The following is a 20,108-nucleotide window of genomic DNA, read 5'->3' on the forward strand; positions in this document are numbered from 1 at the left end:
CGATATAAGCACATCTGAGAATCCTGCTGAATTTAAGAAGCTTACTTTCTGTAGTCACGTAAAAGTTGTTGATGTTCAGTCCTTGTCTGACCCACATCAGTTTAGTAGCTTTAAAGCCCTAGTTGAAGCAGCAGCACTTCTATGCCACGGGGCGGCAGGTAAAGAAGGGGATCCTTCAGCCAAGGATCATCAGTCAGCAGAAAGTGACATTCTAAGGAAAGTTCAAATTGACAGCTTTCCCAAGGACTAAAACTGTCTAGCCGCAGATAAACCAGTACCGTCCTCTAGTCGACTGATAATGTTGGCACCCGAGTATGACAGTACAGTGGGCCTCATTTGAGTTGGTGGGAGACTATGCCGTAGTCAACAACTGGATGCAGATGTTATCCACCCAGTTGTCCTAGATCCATTCCACAAAATTACCCAACTTCTCATTCAGGACATAGACAAAGAGCTTCATCACCCAGGTTCCTAACGGGTCTTTGCAGAGCTCCGCCATAAATATTGATAAATGACAGCAACACTCATGCCCTGATTGTCAAAGTTAGTGAGTTAAACCACCAGTGCCTCAGATGGCAGATCTCCCTGAGGTAACACTGCAGATATTTAAACCACCATTCTTCTCTACATGAATGAACTGTTTCGGCCGCTTTACTATTAAAATAGGTAGACAATGTGAGAAACATTGGGGCATCTAGTTTAAATACCTGACAACCCATGCAATCCACATCGACCTTTTAAGTTGCCTGGATACTGACTCATTCCTTGTAGCTGTAAGATGCTTCACATCTTGCCGAGGAAAACCTTCAGAGTTACTATCAGATCAAGGCAAAAACTTTAAAGGGGGAGAAAGGCAGATCCAACAATCATTCAAATCATTGTGTCCTGCCCTGCAGACGGAGCTTTCCAAACAGCAAATACAATTCAGATTTAATCCTCCCAGTAGTCCCCATTTTGGAGGAGTTTGGCAACGTGAGTTCAGATCTATCAAGTCTTTGTATACCACTTTACAAGGGCAAAGTATGACTGAGGAGGGCTTGAACACTGTTCTCATTGAAATAGAAGGTATTATGAATTCTAAACCTCTGGGTTATGTATCCACAGATATTGCTTACCCCTACCTGTTGACTCTGAACCTCCTTCTCATGGCGTGGCAAGGCTCATCACACCCGCAAACCATTTATTATGAAACAGATCTCTTAAGCTGCCGTAGGCGGAGACACTCTCAAGTGCTTGCTGCTCAGTACTGGACACAATTTACAAAATGTACTACTACCTGCCCAACCTACATTCTCATGATAAATGGCAGAGGGATAAAGACCAAGTGCAACCAGACATGATCATCATGATTGTGGACCCCCAGTTACCTAGAGATCTCTGGCCATTAGAAAGGACCACTAATGTTTCCCTGGGACTGATGAATGAATCAAAACCTCTAAAGTCATAATTGGTCCGGGAGACATATGAACATGATATGAGAAATTGTATTCTAAATTATAAAGAAGCACATTACAAGCCACAAGACAAATACAATAGATACAAATTAAATAAAATAAACTCATTTCTCTAGTACAGTAGGTTTAACATGTATACTTTATTTATCATCTTTTGTTGTTTGAATAACATTAACGAGACAGACAGGTATTTAATTAGGCTGCTGTCCCTTTATAACTGAATGAATGTAGTATAGGTCTACTGACACATATTTGGTTTTCATGCACCTGTTTACATTCACTTAAGCCATAACCGACTTGTATTTACAGGGCAAGCATCAAGAAAAAAAAATCAACTTTAACTTTTAAAGTAAGTATCATGCTAAGATTATAATATTATACTAAAAATATATATTCATTGTGGGGTTTATTTATTTATTTTAGTTACAGGTATGTAGGCAATTTGGAAAATTGTTTTAATTTGATCATTTTTGAGAACTTTGTCTTCTACTTATCACAATTAGGTGGAGACAGTCCACCTAGCACTAGCATGCTGATGTTTTAATGTAATGATGGATTATGACCATTCTGCTGAATCACATATCATTGTCTTGGCTGAACATCATGTAGTCCTTCTCTCTTGTTTGGTCTTTTTATGTAAGTAGGCCTCACCCATTTCCTTTACAGTTCAGATAGAAGCCAACTGGGATAGGTTCTGAACAATAGAAATACACAAATTGCTCTTCATTACCATTTCTTACCATCCACAAAATAGTTACATTTATAAAACAATATTTAGTTTTGTCCTCACAAGAATGTGTTAATTTGGTTGTTCTTCCTAAACATTTCTGGCCACAGTGTAATTTGCAGCATCACAAAGAAAACATAAGCCCTAACTTGTTATCTGGGTCACAGATAGCAGATCAGATTATTTAGAGAGCGAGAGGAGACTAGTTTGAATTCAGAATGGACTGCTGCTGTACCCTTGAACTGATTTGAAGCAGATCATAGAGCTCCACTTGTGAAAACAGCCATATGAAGGTTCACAGCTGGAATGTCTTTAGATCTGGAAATGCTTATGCAAGGAGGTGCAGGGTTAAACACACACACACACACACACACACACACACACACACACACACACACACACACACACACACACACACACACACACACACACACACACACACACACACACACACACACACACAAAGAGAGAGAGAGAGAGAGAGAGAGAGAGAGAGAGAGAGAAGGTGAGAGACAGAAGTTCAGCAAAATTATTGGTCCCATAAAGAAAAAAAAGAGAGAGAAGAAAAAAAGAGAAAAACAGTGAAGGAACAATAGAAAAAATGTGTTAAGACTGTCAGAAAGAGCTTGACTATAAAACCAGCCATGTGGTTATAAAATGAAAGAACTGAATCATCATGTCTCTAACAATGCAGTGAACATTCATACAAATCTGTTCTCAAATTGAACAAACCAGTAAAATGATAATCTGTTTACACCAAACGTGATGCTAAACATTTGTGCCAGATAAGGAATCTGCAGAAATTGCTGGAGACCCATGGAGAGCAGAAGGCTTGAAAGAGGTTGCTGCAGATTAGGGAGGAAACGAACGACTTCAGAAGATTTTACAGTAATATGCTGTGACTGCTATTACCCCATCTTATAATTTATTATTTAGACAAGACCAGTCAAACTGATGATTGTGGTGGATCAGCCAAGGAAATAATTAGTGCTGGGGAACGATGATTAAAAAAAAAAAAAAAAAAAAAAAAATTCTGGGATTAATTGTGATTAATTGCATTGTTATGCACAAAATTCAATAATGAATTAAAAAGTAGTGAATTGTGCACATTTTTCATTTAAAAGTACCGCTATATGAACAAAAGTGCAACAACATTTGGTTTGCAAACACTTTAAACAAATAAGATGCTTTTTTTTTTTTTTTTTTTTTTTTTTTTACAGCAGTATTCCTTTTATATAGTAGCAGTTAAAATATTTATTGTAAATCTCAATTTATAAGATTAATGTAATCAGATTAAATATAAAACTAAAGCTATTTGCCACTGCCAGGGCATTAACGTTTTTATAGAAAATATTTTATAGGTTGTTACAGAAAAACAAGTTATGCTCAGAGTCCATAGCCTCGATCATAACATTATAACAGGCACCTTAGAGACCTTCAATCCCGGTTCTTTTGACTAGTGTGATCGTTCTGTGCCGTGCTCAGGTGGGGTTCGTTCAGCTAGCCCTGGCTCGCTTGGAAGAGGTGGGCCAGAGCGCGGTTCAGTTGGGCTCGGGTGGGGTACGCATGTAGTGCTAGAGCGCCAAACTTCTGATACGTGCAGCATGATTGTGTTAACATTTCTCAGCATCAAAAGTGATAGATCTGTAAAGCAATATATTGTGAGAGGGACGTCACCTTGTGTTACTGCATCCCAAACAACTCAAAATAATAAACCACAAAGTAAACAAAACGATGCACTCTACTGTGCTGAGCGAGAGTGCGTCTCTGCTGTCTCCAGTGTTCTCGGAAACTTCCTATTTACCACTTATGAAGTCGTGAGTGCTTCATGTGAGCGCTGCTGCAGTCATAGGCTCAACCCAAATGCTCGCACTGGTTGAGACCATAGACTGTATAAACACATGGACGTAGTGTCCGTGATGTCACCCATTGGTCTCCGAAGACCGTTTTTGATGCCAAAAGTAGGCGGAGCCAGCCGTCGCCATCTTGGCAGTATCACTCCTGTATAATTGAAAATGGGCAAAAAGGCGGGAGCTGGTTGCTGAAGCCACGCCCCCCTAGCTAGACGACGGTGACAGCAGCAGTAATCCACCTGTCACTCAAGTGGCTGCGCCCTTAATTATGCAGAACTTTAATGCTTAATATCATTTAAACGGATTAGTTATAAAATAATTCACCCCCTCACAGTTGTCATGAAGGGCAAAATTAGCTATATAGACCAAAATCATTTTCTGAACCACACTGTAAACATGCTTTTTTCTTTTTTCTATGGGATTGACTCCCTTTTGCAGCCAGCCTCTAGCGGCCAGTCGATAAACTACAGTTTAAGTCACTTCCGTATTAGTCTCAGCCTCAGACGTCACGCCCACAGACTGTTGGCTAAAAGTCTGATGCATATAGGACACAAAAGTGGAAACACTTCAGGAGTGTCAAAGTCATCATCGGATTGGTTGAATTCTACAGGATTTCCGAGAAACGTGTGTTTCGCGTTCTTTAACATTACGCCTGGAAACAAAGATACCATGGTGCCAAACCCCCTCATGAAAGAAGAAAGCCGCCGTGTTTACAACTGTGACGACGAGCACTTATTAGGATCAACTAAACGCTGGATATTCAAAAGTATGCTACGCGAGACTACTTCCGTATGGGCTTCACGAGAGAGAACGGGAGGTTGCTGCTTGGTTGAGACACATGATGACGCTCATCCCAAGCCAGTACTGATCAACATCCCACCCCTCCTGTGACCCATGGTTTGTCTGTATGTGTATTCAGAGTCAGTGAGCAATGGACTTTCATAATAATAATAATAAAAAAAAAAAAAAAAAAAAACGAGTTAACGCGCAATAAAATTATTGTTGGCGTTAATTAATTATAACAATAACACGTTAACTTGCCCAGCCCTAGAAATAATGATTTGGAAATTTGGAGAGTGAATAAGATGGAAAGATTGGCTTGTAAGACTGGTTAAGTGTTGGCTTATGCAGTTGGAAGGGTGATGTAACCTAATCGGTTTCTCCTGAACTTCCATCTAATGTAGTTATTTTAGACAGTTGAACTTAATATGAGTTAACCTTAAGTCATCATCTAGCCAGGCTATTATACAGGATATAAAATAAAATAAAATAAAATAAAATAAAATAAAATAAAATAAAATAAAAGTAGCGATGTTAGCAGAAGAGATGTTTCTCTTGACCCCGTGAAACAGTAAGACTTGTTACACGTCTTCCATTCCTGGATGAGTTTTGAAGTTCTGAAAAGAACATTTTTTTCTTAGTGTGAAGAACATTTCTAATGATCTAAAGAATCATTTTCCGCTATAAAGACCATTTTGTACAATGTAAAAGTTCCATGGATGTAAAAGGTTCTTCATGGAACCATCAGTACCAATAAAGAACCTTTATATTTAAGGGTGTATTGCACCAGGTAGTTCTGCAATTGTTTGGATCCCTACAGTAGCACTCTGGAGCTAGTAACTGTAAAACCCTTAGGATATAGTGGGCACCTATAGTGATCCCTCAACCTAAACCCGAGGAGTCTTTGACATCTTTGTTGACCATTGTTAAGGTTTATGTTATTTTTTAAATTGTCTCAGAGTGGCCTTGTAGATGGTCATAATTTGATGGAATACCTTTTCATGTCTGCCCATTGTTTCTTCAATCCTACCATGTTTATAAAAACAAACTTGGGTTTCAGTGTTGATTGGTTGGTTGGAGTTTCCTCCCCTACAATGCAGTACAACTGGCTGGGTTACCCAAACAAAGATTTTCTAACAAGTATCATAGTATGCAAAGGGACATTAAACTCAAGACTGAGCAGTGAGCCAATAAACCAAGAGAAATTAAATAAGGGAACAGACAAGAACAAATTAAACACAGGTCTGCATGATAATTTATGAAACAAACAGAACAGGAACTAATGACAATAAAAAAAAAAAAAAAAAAAAAAAACATGCTCAAAATAATGGCCTCTAGTGGCCTTCATTGAAAATGGACCAATTGGCGACAAATGCCCAAAATCAGATGCAAATCGATGCTTGTTCATGCAAGTGAAAATTGCGTAGTGCAGTAGTTCTGAAACTGGGGTATGTGATGGGGTACATGAACAAAATTAACCGTTAATTTAATTATATTGCACTCTTAAATAACATTCAGCAGAGTGTTCATTTCTCACAGGCAAAATATATAAGCGTGTGCCCCCTCTAGTGTACAATCAAACAATGGTAGTGCCAATAAAGGTCAAATCCACAACATCCAATCAAATTACCCCATATTTTCTTTGGTGCACTTCTTGACTTATCGCATGTAAGTTTATTGAAAGCACGCGGCTATAGGTAATGAAGCAGTAAGTAAAATGGACAAGTGGCCAAAAAAAAGCTCGGCCTGCAGCCACAGAGAACTGTCCTAAGTAAGATATTTTACGTGGTGTGACTGGTAACACAAGCGTTAACTAGAGTGGTCGCGATCAGCTCTGGTGGCCGCTTCGGAGCCATAAAGCGCTGCAGACGTGTGCAGTGTAAGATAGTCTAAGCATTAATGACAGAGAAAGCCCCTTAAACTTGAAAGCAGGCACAAATGAAGTGTTTCTTGGAGATTAGTACATTGAGGAATGATCATATGACTTTTTAAGTATGCCACGTGACTTGTTATGGCAAAAAAAAAAGAAAAAAAAGTTTCCATTGCAATTTTGTGAAAAAACTTTTTTTTTGCGATATATGGGTGTTTTTGCGAAACTAACGTGTTTCCATTAGGCGTATTTTCAGTTCGTAATTTCAATTTGGTTAGGGTAATGGAAACATGCCTACTGTCCTGTAAAGCTTATTTACATCCAGCTTTATCACAACTGACTAAGAGTTTTCAAGCAATCCAGAGGACCTTGATTAGCTGGTGCAGGTGTATTCGATTAGGATTGGAGCTACAGGAGAGTGGGTCTCCAGGAGCAGGGTTGAACATTTTAAATATGTGGGGATTAAAGAAGCAGCAGCTCATAGTCAACCCACTGCTTTTATTTCTGAACTGATATTTGTGCTGGACAAAGATGAAATGAAAAATGTAAATGATTACGCAACTTTACTCCACCCTTAGTAAATGCCCATGAATTCTATGTGGCATTGTGCTATACCAGCGCTTTGGGGAAGAGGGTGACTCATTCTGTCATGTAGAAGTTTTGATTTATTCTGCTGTATGTGATGTTACCTGAGGGCAAGAGAACTGAACCAGGTAAACCCTTTAGAAAACATCCTATTGAAAAACACTTACAGAAGCAGTCTCCATCCCAAATGCTCAGGCTGTAAAATAGCCTAAGGAGTAGACAAGGAGTCTTGCCCAGATCTTGTCATGGAGTAAAACTTCCTATCCAGCAATTTTACGTCTTCTTTATTTCCTTATCTTTGCTTCCTAAAAGGTCTTTCAGGATTTGAAAGGACCTTTACAAGTTTTGTTCAGCCACTTTTGCTCAATAATTAGTTTCCATTCCTTTTGTCAGCAATGACATCAGCACTGAAGTGTGAATTGTGGACTTTACATACAGTGTATCAAAATTACATAGTGATTTTCCAGGTTAAATACATAAGTTCTGTTGATAGCGTATGTGTTTGTGTATGTGCTCTAGTAATTACCACTGACAGGTAGAGTTTGCAAAATGACAAAACATTTAAAGTGGAAGTCTTGTCAAGATTTACATTGGAACAATGTTTTGAAACATCAGGAAATGTCTTGTTTTGTCACCAAGATTGGCGCCTGCATTTGAAAATTAATTGCCCAGGTTGTTTAAAATGGAAGCACAACACCCACTTCCACAGCCCAATTGATGATGCACAGGGCAAAATATACCATACTGTTTAGTGTCACCCACAAACAGTCACCACATCTTTGGCAGACGAATAGCCACTGCAGTCTGTATGGGTTGGAAAGATCAGCTGCTTTAGCACCATTGTGCACCTTATTTCTTGAACTTGTATAAACTCTTACAATGCTGATGCTTGACCAATAACATATAAAGCTCTGCTGAAAAATTGCTATTATATGAAGCTTGGAAGTTCAGAGCACCATCTGTTTTATCAATCGTTATCTCTTGGGGAAAATACTTCAATAAGAGGAAAAACAGGACTTAAGGACAAGGTGAGGGGAGTTTTATTTTATTTTTATTTTTTTGCAAGGGAAGTTTGTTTCTCCCTTTAAGACAGCATTCTAAGTGAAACATCTCTTCTTTTCTGTCTGTTTCTCTGTCCCTCACTGCATGAGCCAAACTGTCCACCCAGACTTCAAAGATCTCTTCCAGATCAATGTAACGGCAGATGGCTTTTGTTTGAGTCTCGGTGGCGTCATGGAAAAGCATTGCTTGAGTTCTAGCAAAATCAGGGATGATCAGAGAGCAGTTCTTGACACCAACACTAAGCCTAGTGACCCTGGATTTTGCAGGCTAATTGAGCAGAATAATACTACTAAATACATATAAATTGGCTTGTCCCAGGAGTTAAAGAAGAATATTTTTCCCCGAAATTATGCTTTGTATTGACCAGTGTGTTACAAGCCAAGTCAAGTCTGCAGTTTTTGGCCATTGTATTTTTTTCTAAGGAAAAAAACAGGCACATGCACTAACCAGTGGCATTCCATCCATATAAGCTGTGAATGCTCTGCATACCCAGGCCATCTGAGAGAATTCATTAATTAATATAAACATGATTAAGTTGATCCCTTATCATTTGAGATGTAACTTAAAGTTAATAAAATGTGGAGAATAATTACATTTAAAAAATATTTATTTGCCAAACAACAGTAATTTTTTTGTAAATCTGTGTCAGTATGGCAGCTTCCGGGCGAGTGGATTCACAGCAGCTTTGGCACCTCAGCTCTATTGCTATTACTTGTCAGGACTGATGTGTGTTCTTATTGGTTTGCTGACATGCGGGTGATTTTATGCAAGAGGTAAGCTGTCTGTGTAGTGCTCACCCAAGCGGAAAAATTTGCTTTTGCTTCCAGATCTGGTTTACTGAAAATCACATTGTGTTTGATGCAAAACTATAACGCAACTTAAAAAAAAATAAAATAAATAAAAAAAAATACATACATGATATACATAAATATACAAGTTGTAATGATAATCCACTGTAGGCGAGCGTAGTGATGAATCCAAGTGCAGATTTAAAAAGTGATCCAAACATAATCCAAACAAATGAAGACTTGACTTGACTAGACTAGAATTGACTTAACATGAACAGACTAGACTCACCGACAGCAGGATAAATACATTCAATACATGACAAAGCACAAAGGCAACATGATGGCTACTTATAGCAAACAATCAGGGTAACATGACACAAACCAACCAATGGGGAACAAGGCACATGACTAGGACAACCAATCAGAAAATGACACATGAACCAAAGAACCAATCAGAACATAACAAGTGCTAAGAGAAGAATTATGGAAGAATGAAGGGAAAGAGTTAACATTAAAGAATATATTAGACTTAGATATAGGAAATAGTATGGTTAATGTGTTGTTTCAGTTTTTGAATAATACTGGTTTAATGAATAGAATATAGGATTAATATGTATATAGGCTTATAGAGAGAGGTAGAAGATGCGGATGAAGTATAGTGTGAGACAGTGTAAGTAAATCTGGAGGTAAATAAGGTTGCGGATGGGAAGTGGGAGTTAAAGGGAAGTGGGGTGGAAGCTGGAGGAGCTGAACACGCAGCGCCAGTGGGTTTTTATTTTATTTTATTTTTTTTATTTTTTTATTTTTTTTTTTTTTTTTTTTTTGTTTTGGAGGGGGGGGGGGTTTGCTAAGAGATAGGAATGTTTCTGATCCAAGCTACCGGATGATGGCAATAATGCACTGTTAAGTGCGGTTGCCAATAAAACGAAAGAAGAAGAAGAAGAAGAAGAACATAACAAACAGACAAGGGAATCACATGACAGAACAAGGACCATGACTAAACTCCCCCCCCAAAAAAAAAAGAAAATAAAAGAAATGAAAACATGAACATGGAACAAAACCCAAACCCCACATTACATTCCCCCCCTCTAAGATGAAAAATAATGGTCTGAGAACTGAGCCCTGGGGAACTCCTTGTTTGAGCAAGACAATAGGAAATTTGGAATTGTGCAGTGAGATGAAGTATTGCCTATCTGTGGGATATGAGGAGAACCAGGATAATGCAGAACCTGAGATACCAATTTCTGCAAGGCGAGAGAGTAATATCTTATGACAAATAGTATCAAAAGCTGAGCTAAGGTCAAGTAATAAAAAAATTGATAAACTGCCTGAATCGCCAGAAAGTAATAGATAATTGACAACCTTTACTAGCGCAGTTTCCAAACTGTGCCGTGTGAGAAAACCAGACTGAAAAATATCAAAGGTATTGTTGCGAGCTAGAAATGACTGTAGCTGAGAGGCAACAGTCTTTTCCATGATTTTAGATACAAATGGCAGGTTAGAGATTGGACAGTAGTTGGATAGATTTACAGGATCCAAATTTGTTTTTTGAGAATAGGAGTAACAGCAGCAGTCTTGAGTGAGATAGGTACAGTGGAACAAATGAAAGACATGTTGATGAGGTGTGAGATTGGGGCAGAAATAACAGGGATACAGTGTTTCAGGAGAAAAGTAGGTGCAGGGTCTAGTCGACTAGAAGAGAAATTCGATTTCTGTATTACATCAGCAATTAGAGATGGATTAGTTAAGGCAAAGGTAGTCAATGATTGGGTAGACTGAGTTTGCTCACAATTAGAAATAGTCGGTGTGCGGCACAAACACTCAGGATGGCTACCGCCATCACGGGCAGTGCAGTAGACAGTGGCATGCTCGCCAGGCTTGAGTGTGTTGAGGCTGTGATAATAAACGTAAAATTCAATTATAACTCTCCAAACACTCAGGACTTACATAAATATTGCATATCCAAGCTTCTGGATTACCTTTTAATTACATTGGCTTGACCCAGTTGTAATTTTGTGCACCACCTCTACCAGGAAATTTCTTTCACCATCCTGGCCTTTTTGTAACTAACTGTCTGAAGTTCATGACATTACTATTCTCAGAATTTCAGTTTTATTATAGTGTACACATCTAAGCAGTTTGACAAGACAACTTTTTCTTTCAGTGTCAGCATACAAGGATACAGAGGCCAAATATTTTAGTGCCAAATATTGATTGTATATTTTTTCAAAGTTTAAAGCAATCTCCTATTTTTTTTTTTTTTTTTTGTCTGATGACTGCCACAATCTCTTCAGTTTCTTCAATTGCTGTGACAATTTTCCAGAATGAGATCACTGTATGATTCACATTTACAGGACATGATGTCAAACAGTGGAGCATCCAGTATGGATTATGCTTGTGCGTAGCATCAAAAAAATTGGAAGGAAAGTTTTTTTTTTTTTCGTATTAAAATTTACCGTAAAAAATAACCACATGTCCAATGTGTTGAAGCAGTCAGACCATAATATCCATTATTGCGTTTGTAAGAAAAACACACAGAATAGCAATTCCCAAAGCAGTCATACTGGCCCAAAACAACAGAGCTTGCTGGAATATTTGTAATATGGTTACTCTGAGAGAGGGAGGACTGGATAAACCAAATGAACTAATTGTCATTCTACTTGGATTTAATAAGCATAGCATGGATTTCGTGTACACTGTGCCAGGATATAAGTGTGAAGCTACATGCCAAGATACGGTAGCATGCTTGCCACACACAAATAGAATGAGTGTTCTGGAACTCCTTACCTAAAGGAAAAAGGTACAGTTGCCATGCTATTGACATCACAAACGTCCATTTACGTTCTTGTGGTTCACGCTCCTTTCCACATGCCCACAAAAAAATTCTCTTGGGTTTCCATCAGCAGACTATCCTTAATTGTTCTGGTCTCCACGTGGGAGATTGGCAAGGAAAAGCTGTAGAACTCCTGAGTCACTCTATCCTGAAATTAAGCAGTCACACATCACACAGGAATTGAAGTCTACCCTGGGTTTTATATTCCCCCACAAATGATGGCTATGCAAAAACCACTACAGTCTGTTTCTACTTAATAATAGTATTCTTTCGTCTATGTAGTAAGGAGAGAAAATTGCTTTTTGTACTACATGACCTCAGAAAGCATTTTCCCACAGACTTTATGGAACACATGAACTTTAACAGTAATTGCTTTGAGTGGTTCCACACTGAGACTCTCTATTATACTGGGTGAGTTTTACACTTACACTCATTAGGTTTTTGATGATTGGGCTAAAATCAGCACTGTCTATGTCAAATACATTAGTGAGACATTAATTGCTTGCTGAGGGGGATTTAAACAACAGGTTTTCTACTCATTAAAAACCCGGTTGCTCATCAACCTTTTATCTCCTAGAGGATTTGCTATTCTGCTGTCATCTCACTAGCTTGGTTTCTTAAAGGAATAATTCACTTAAAAATAAAATGTCTTCATTTGTGAACTCTCATGTTGTTCCAAACTAGGATTTTCGGTAACACTTTAGAATAAGGAACACTTATTCACTATTAACTACGACTTTTCCCTCAATAAATTCCTAATTTGCTGCTTATTAATAGTTAGTAAGTTAGATGTTAAGTTTAGGTATTGGGTAGGATTAGGGATGTAGAATAAAGGCCAATTTATACTTCTGCGTCGGGTGCGCGTAGTAGGTACGGCGTAGCATACGCATTGACGTGTACCATACGTCGTACCCTTCGCCGTACCCTGACGCGCACCTCCTCAAAAATGTAACTATGTGTCGCGACGACGCGGACTGCAAGATCTGTGATTGGTCGGCTTGGTAGTATCACGTTTCCTCCTACGCATTTCCGGAATGATCTTCTGCACTCTGGGACCGCCTGCCATTTTTAAATTCCGAAATTCAGTGAAGAGCCAACATGGAAATGGACCAAGTGACCGAGCGATTAATTGAAGAAGTGAGGAAATACAGCCATCTGTATGACTCCTCTTCGGGAGATTACAAAGCCTGCGAGATGGCAGCGAATTCGTGGAGGGAGATTTCCTCCAACCCGCTCGCGTCAACTAGCGTTTTGGCGGTGTAACTGCAGAGCAAAACAGACATACGCAGAAGTATAAATGCTCATGACGGCGTCCCCTATGTGCGTAGCCTACGACGTACACTACGGCGTACACTCGACGCAGAAGTATAAATTGGCCTTAAGGCATTAATATGTGCTTAATTAGTACTAATAAATGGCTAATATTCTAGTAATATGCATGCTAATAAGCAACTAGTTAAGAGACCCTAAAATTGTTACTGGATTTTCTTTTTTTGAAGAATGCAATAGAAGACATTTTAAAGAATCATTCGGCTGTTTTTGTTCATACCCTAATAACAACCAATGTAGTCCAAAAGTTTCAAACTCCAGAAAGGACACAACGGTAACTGTAAATCAAAATCTCCAGTGTCTTCTGAAGCAATACTGGTATCAAGCTGATTGAAAAAATAAAAAATAATCACATTCATTTGATAGTCGGCTTATGACAGACAGAAATTGAGAGCATTAGTAAGCAAAGACTCAAGGAAAGGTGAATAAATTAATTGACATTTTTTGAAGAAATTGAAATCACTTTGTGAAATTGAAATCAATTCATTACGCTGAATTTAAAACGTCTAAAACACAACAAATTTTAACCTCCTCCATAAAGGGTTTTGAATTCTGTTGATGTTCTTCCTCCTTCTCGTAATATTTTTTGTTGGTTGACAGTCCGTTTTATGGTCTATTGTGTGTAGACTTTTGATTACCTGATCGGACACACAGAATTCTAGTTTTACATAGTTTTTCAATACTTCGTTCTTTAAAATAAATCTCTAAATGTTTGTTCACGAGTGCTTATTATAAGCAATCATTTTAGAAAATCTATGTACTCGTTTGTGCACCAATACAATGTGTAACACTTTACATTTTACTACCAAATTATATGTAAATTTCTTTATTTGATTTGATATCTTCTGATATATCTGTTTTTCTCACACTGCACATTTTCAGAGCACATTAGTTCCTGAACATGATGACTGATAGGACATGCTTAGCCTCAAATACTGCTCTGAAGTGGATTTAGTGTTTAGTCACTGAGCTTTGGTAATTTTCAGACCTGCTACAGTCTTGTGCACTTACTTCCTGATGTGTGTACGCGCTCTCAAGTGATAGGACAAGCCCTCAGCACAATTCAATAGGGTGCAGCAGCACTCAAAAAATGCAAACAAACTTATTGTCACATGGTCAGCTCTGATTCCTTAAAGGAATAAATCACACCCTTTTCCAATATCATTTACAAGGTTCTGTTTTCCATTCAACAAAAGTGAATGGTGATTCATATTATATTAGTACCATAAAGCTATTCCATATGGCTTCACTGAAAACTGAACATTTCACTTTTAATTTAATATACAAGAATTTGAATTCTTAAAAAATAATAAATAAATAAATAGTTTTTGGGTGCACTTTAAGTTAAACAATACTTGTGTTAATACTGTAAACATGGGGAGAAAATTTTCAGGTGGTAATCACACAGGGAAGGCCCTAGCTTAGCAATGGTGCTAATAAAAAAACAAAAATATCTGTGGCATGTGTCTTATAACATTCGGCAAATCCTTCTAACATTGTGCAACAGTAAGTGTAAGTAAAAGGCATCAATTAATTGTGTGACCTAGAACTGTTCACTGCTCACACCTACCTCAAATATTAATGATGACATATATAGTTTTCCAATGATGTATAATTACTTTTTGTGAGAGTAATTAGCTTTCATTTTTAATTTAGAAATGTAGCATTTGAAAAGGAAAGTTCCAAGTACCATTTCATAACCATTTCATTTTGTTTTCATCCATTTTTCAGCTTCCATGAAGGATGGTTTGTCAGGATGTCCTTTTTATCATCCTCCAAGGTCAGTTGTGCTACACACCAAAAATGGCTTCATTGCCTCGTTTTATTAAAGGTTTGTTGTGCTAATAAATGGTTAGTAGTTGTTAGATAATGGTTAGAGAGCCTAATGGTTAGAGGTTCGAGTCTCGGGCCGGCAGGAAATTGTGTGGGTGCGGGGGGAGTGCATGTACAGTTCTCTCTCCACCTTCAATACCACGACTTAGGTGCCCTTGAGCAAGGCATCGAACCCCCAACTGCTCCCCCGGGCGCCGCAGCATAAAATGGCTGCCCACTGCTCCGGGTGTGTGTTCACAGTGTGTGTGTGTGTGTTCACTGCTCTGTGTGTGTGCACTTCGGATGGGTTAAATGCAGAGCACTAATTCTGAGTATGGGTCACCATACTTGGCTGAATGTCACGTCACTTTTGTTTGTTTGTTTGTGTATGGGTAAAATTGCTTGGTTGAATCAGATTATAAAAGTCAATGACAGTTCGTTGTCCAAGATGTTTAAGCATGTGGGTTTTACAGCAATGCAAATCTAAACACAAAGCTGTATGTTTGACCTCTTTTGATATGATGTGAGAACTGTAATAGTTAACCAGTCTCTTGACCTAAAACAGCTTGTAGGCACATCAGCTAACCACAGGACTGCAAACTAGTCTCCTTTCCATTTTAATGCATTCTTATCAGCTGAATGTTATGCATCATTTTTTGTGACATCACTATGACTTTCCCAGTCTTTCTGTAGATCATTTAAATGGAATTTTATTGGGACATGTTAAACAGAAATTATATGTATAAACAGGGCTTTTGAGGTGAAGGCATACAATTTAATGGTGATTCTGGAAGAAGAAGAAGAAAAAAAAACTGCAAATCTTATTTTGGTTATTTCTTTTTAAACTCAGTTTAAATTTGTGTTCCATCTCACATCATTACAATTTGTACTCTTGATGAGCAGCTAAAACAGTAATATTTAAAATGCTGGATAGATTACTTGCAAATTGTAATCTGTTACGGATTACATGACACATTGTAGGTAGGTGTCACAGTTCACTCAGGCAGGAAGGGACGAGGAGATGCTGGAGAATACTTCAATGGAGTTTATTTTGGTTCAATACTCTACCTGTCACAGTCTGTTGGGATTTAAGGGAAGAGAAGGGTGTGTAGCATGTGGTATATTTGTATAGGGCAGATTACGAGGGGCAGACAGGTGAGGATAACTGATAATGAGACACAAATGGAGATGACTTCAAATGACAAGGACAGAAAAAGGAAGGACCAAATAAGGATAACTGGAACTAAGACCGGGGTAAAACAAGGAAACTAGAGTCCACAACACTGACATGATGTCCCCCTCCGGAAGGCGTGACCTCACGCCACATAACATCCCAAGGGGAGGGGGGGTGGGAGGCACCTCTGGAGGCACCTAGGACACACCCGGGACAGTGGGCCTCCAGAGCGGCACCTGCACAGGATGCCATGGTGGACCAGGAGACCTGGGGGGCCATGGCAGAGCATGGTGGAGCAGCCTCTGAGGCCGCGGCCCCAGCCCCCACCTCTACGGCAGGATGCTTACTGCCCCCCCCCCCCCCCAAAAAAAAACAAGGCAGAGCCGGAGACCCAAGCCTGAACTCGGGGCTTGGAGCCCTCCCTGGGCTTAACGGGGGATCAGGAGCCCCTTCTGGGCTGACTTCGGGAACAGGAGCCCCTCCTGGGCTGAACTGGGGATCGGCTATGCGCTTACGTGGTGCTAGCACTGGCTGGTGCTCTTGAGGAGCAGGCACAGCAAAGTGCTTTCGAGGAGCTTGCACTGGAGTGAGTTTAGGGGCTGGAGTCGACACTGGGGTGAGCTCTTGGGCTGGAGCCAACACTGGAGCGAGCTCTGGGGCTGGAGCCGACAGTTTCTTCTTCTGCAGTCTCCTCCTTTGGGCTGAGGAGAAGGATATGACTGTTAGGCTTGCCATATCAATGTTCAACAGGCTTGCCAAATTAATGTTCAAAGGACTTGCCCTATCAATGTTCAACGTGCTTGCCCTATTAATGTTCAATGGGCTTGCCCTATCAATGTTCAACGGGCTTGCCATATTAAAGTTCAGCTGACTGGGCTCGGGAACTGCCGGCTGAGGGGTTCCGGATCAGGACCGGAGGCTCTCCAGACACTGGATGACTGCCTCCTTCCAGTCAAGGTTGGTTGTGTCTGGGAGCTACACGGGGGGAGCGGCACGAATGCCCTCATGAAGGCTATGGGGTCTGGGCTCGCCTGAGTCAAGAAAATGAACATTGCCAGTTCCTCCATTTCAGCGTGGCTGAACGAGCGGGAAAAACAAAACTCTTCTTAAAAACCAAAAAATAAATGCGGGGTAAGGGGTTGCCGCTTACTTTGTTTAAGGGCTACTGTTCTGTCATGGTTCACTCAGGCAGGAAGGGACGAGGAGACACCAGAGAATACAATGAACATCAGGGATGACATTTAACAGCAGACAAGGAAGAACAGCATGGGCTAAAACCAAATAGGGCAGATAACAAGGGGCAGACAGGTGAGGAGGTTAACTGATAAAGGGACACAAATGGAGACGAATTCAAATGACAAGGACAGGCACAGAAAGGACCAAATAAAGATAACAGGAACTAAGACTGGGGTAAAACAAGGGAACTAGAGTCCACAACACTGACAGTAGGAATGTAATTATTACTCATTGTTTCTTAATTGTTAAGTCATCAATAAATGAAAATCTCAGGGGTCTTCATGTAAACATTTTAGGTCAAAAGGGTTTGGTGAAAAAAAAGTTAGTGAATCCATGCCGAGGGTCCCCTCGGACAGGGAGTAGAACAGCTGGCAGTAGGACGTGTCCGGAGAGGCAAACAGGTCTACCTGAGCATCCCGAAGTGTCTCCAGATGAGCTGGAATGTCTTGGGGTGGATTCGCCATTCTCCCGGAAGGGCGGACTGATGTGAGAGCTTGTCGGCTGCACGATTGAGCTTGCCTGGGATGTGAACGGCACGAAGCGACCTCAGATGTTTCTGACTCCAAAGAAGGAGATAGCGGGCGAGTTGTTACATGCGATGGGAGCATAGACCACCCTGTTGGTTGATGTATGCAAGGGTCATAGTATTGTCCATCCGGACCAGTACGTGCCTGTCGCGAAGCCTCGGTTTGAAGCGGCGGAGAGCAAGCCATACTGCCAGCAACTCTAGGCAATTGATATGCCGCTGCAGGCGAGGCCCTGTCCAGGTGCCTGAAGCTGCATGCCCGTTGCACATGGCACCCCAGCCAATGGCAGAGGCATCTGTTGAAACAACAACATGCCTGGACACTTGCACTAGGGGAACCCCTGCCCGTAGAAAAGCAAGGTCCAACCATGGGCTGAAGGTTTGGCAGCAGGACGTTGCCATGCCCATCTCGGGACTCGTTCGTGAAGCCAACGCTGAAGCGGTCTCATATGATGCAATCCGAGCGGTGTGACAGCGGCAGCGGGTGCCATATGCCCCAGGAGCCTCTGAAACTGTTTCAGTGGAACCGCCTTCCTGCCCCGAAATGACTCGAGGCAGTTCAGCATCGACTGATAGCAAGAAGGGGATGACCTTGTACTGATATGCCTGCCCCTTGAACGCAAAGCGGAGAAACGGCCTGTGTCGGGGGAGAATCGAGACATGAAAGTAGGCGTCCTTCAGGTCGATTGCTGCAAACCAATCTTGTGGACGAACGCATTGAAAGATACGTTTCTGCGTTATCATCCTAAACAGGAGCCTGTGAAGGGCCCGGTTCAGAACGCGCAGGTCCAAGATTGGCCGTAACCCACCGCCTTTCTTGGGTACAATGAAGTATGGGCTGTAAAACCCCGACTTCATATCGGCTGGAGGGACCAGCTCTATTGTGTCCTTTCCACAACAGGACCGCGATTTTCGCTCGCAGGGCGGGAGCATCTTTGTCCGGCACCGAGGTGAACCGGATGCCCCTGAACTTGGGCGGACGCAGGGCGAACTGAATCACATAGCTGAGTCTGATGGTTCTCGTAAGCTAGCCAGGCCCCCAGAGACTGAACAAGCGGAACTAGGGGAACCACTGACATACCCGCGGTACGACCCGGAAGGCACAGCGTCCCGGAGTGGGGTCTGAGTGAGTGGTGCGACTCTTACCTGGCTCTGCGATTGGGCAGGGGGAACGTGAGAAGGCAGAGCGTCCTCAAACCGGGCCCTGCTGCCTGCTGGCGAAAGGAGAGGGGGGCGGGAGTGTAGAGGCTGCGCGTCGTGCACCGCCGTCCTGGCCCTCTTGAGACCCAGAGAAACAGGAAACTGCTCTTTTACTGAATGTTTGGGTACCACTGGCTGGGGAGCCAGTGGCGGAACAAAACAAAACAGAAACAAAAGATTCTCCGCCCGGCCCTCCTCCGGGGGAAGGAGCGGTACCCTCACCATCTCCTGAAGAGTTCCTGAGACTCTGGGTTGCCCGTCTGAGGGGCGCCGCTTGCCCTGGAGCTTTGCGGGCCGGGTCGAGGCAGAGATGGGCTGTGCCGCTTTCCTGGTGCCAGCTCCACGCCGTGGCCATGAAGGCTGCTGCTGAGGCCGGGCTGGAGCAGAGGTGGAGGCAGCAGGAGGGCGCCCTCGGCGATGAGCAGGCGGAGGGGCTGCGGCCGGTGGCTGGGTGACGGCAGCAGCGGGCCGCCGGGGCAGGATGTGTTTGATCGCCTCCGTCTGCTTCTGCGCGGCGGAGAACTGTTGGGCGAAGCTCTCCACCACATCACCGAAAAGGCCAGCCTGGGAGATCGGGGAGTCCAAGAAGCAGTGCTTGTCAGACTCCCTCATATCTGCCAGGGTAAGCTAAAGGTGGCGTTCCTGGACCTAGCGCGGACAGCGCTGTGACTTTCGTCACCCGTAGGGCAAGGTCCGTCGCAGTGCACAGCTCCTGCATGACACCTGGGTCAGAACTAGCCTTCCGTCGCTGCTTTAACGCCTTGGCCTGGTAGACCTGCAGAAGGGCCATGGCGTGCAGGGCAGAGGCGTCCTGTCCAGCAGCTCCGTAAGCCTTGGCCGTCAGTGCGGACAAGAACTTGCAGGCCCTGAACGGCAGGC

This window comes from Cyprinus carpio, chromosome A23 (assembly GCF_018340385.1).
Source record: "Cyprinus carpio isolate SPL01 chromosome A23, ASM1834038v1, whole genome shotgun sequence".
Classification (NCBI taxonomy): Eukaryota; Metazoa; Chordata; class Actinopteri; order Cypriniformes; family Cyprinidae; genus Cyprinus; species Cyprinus carpio.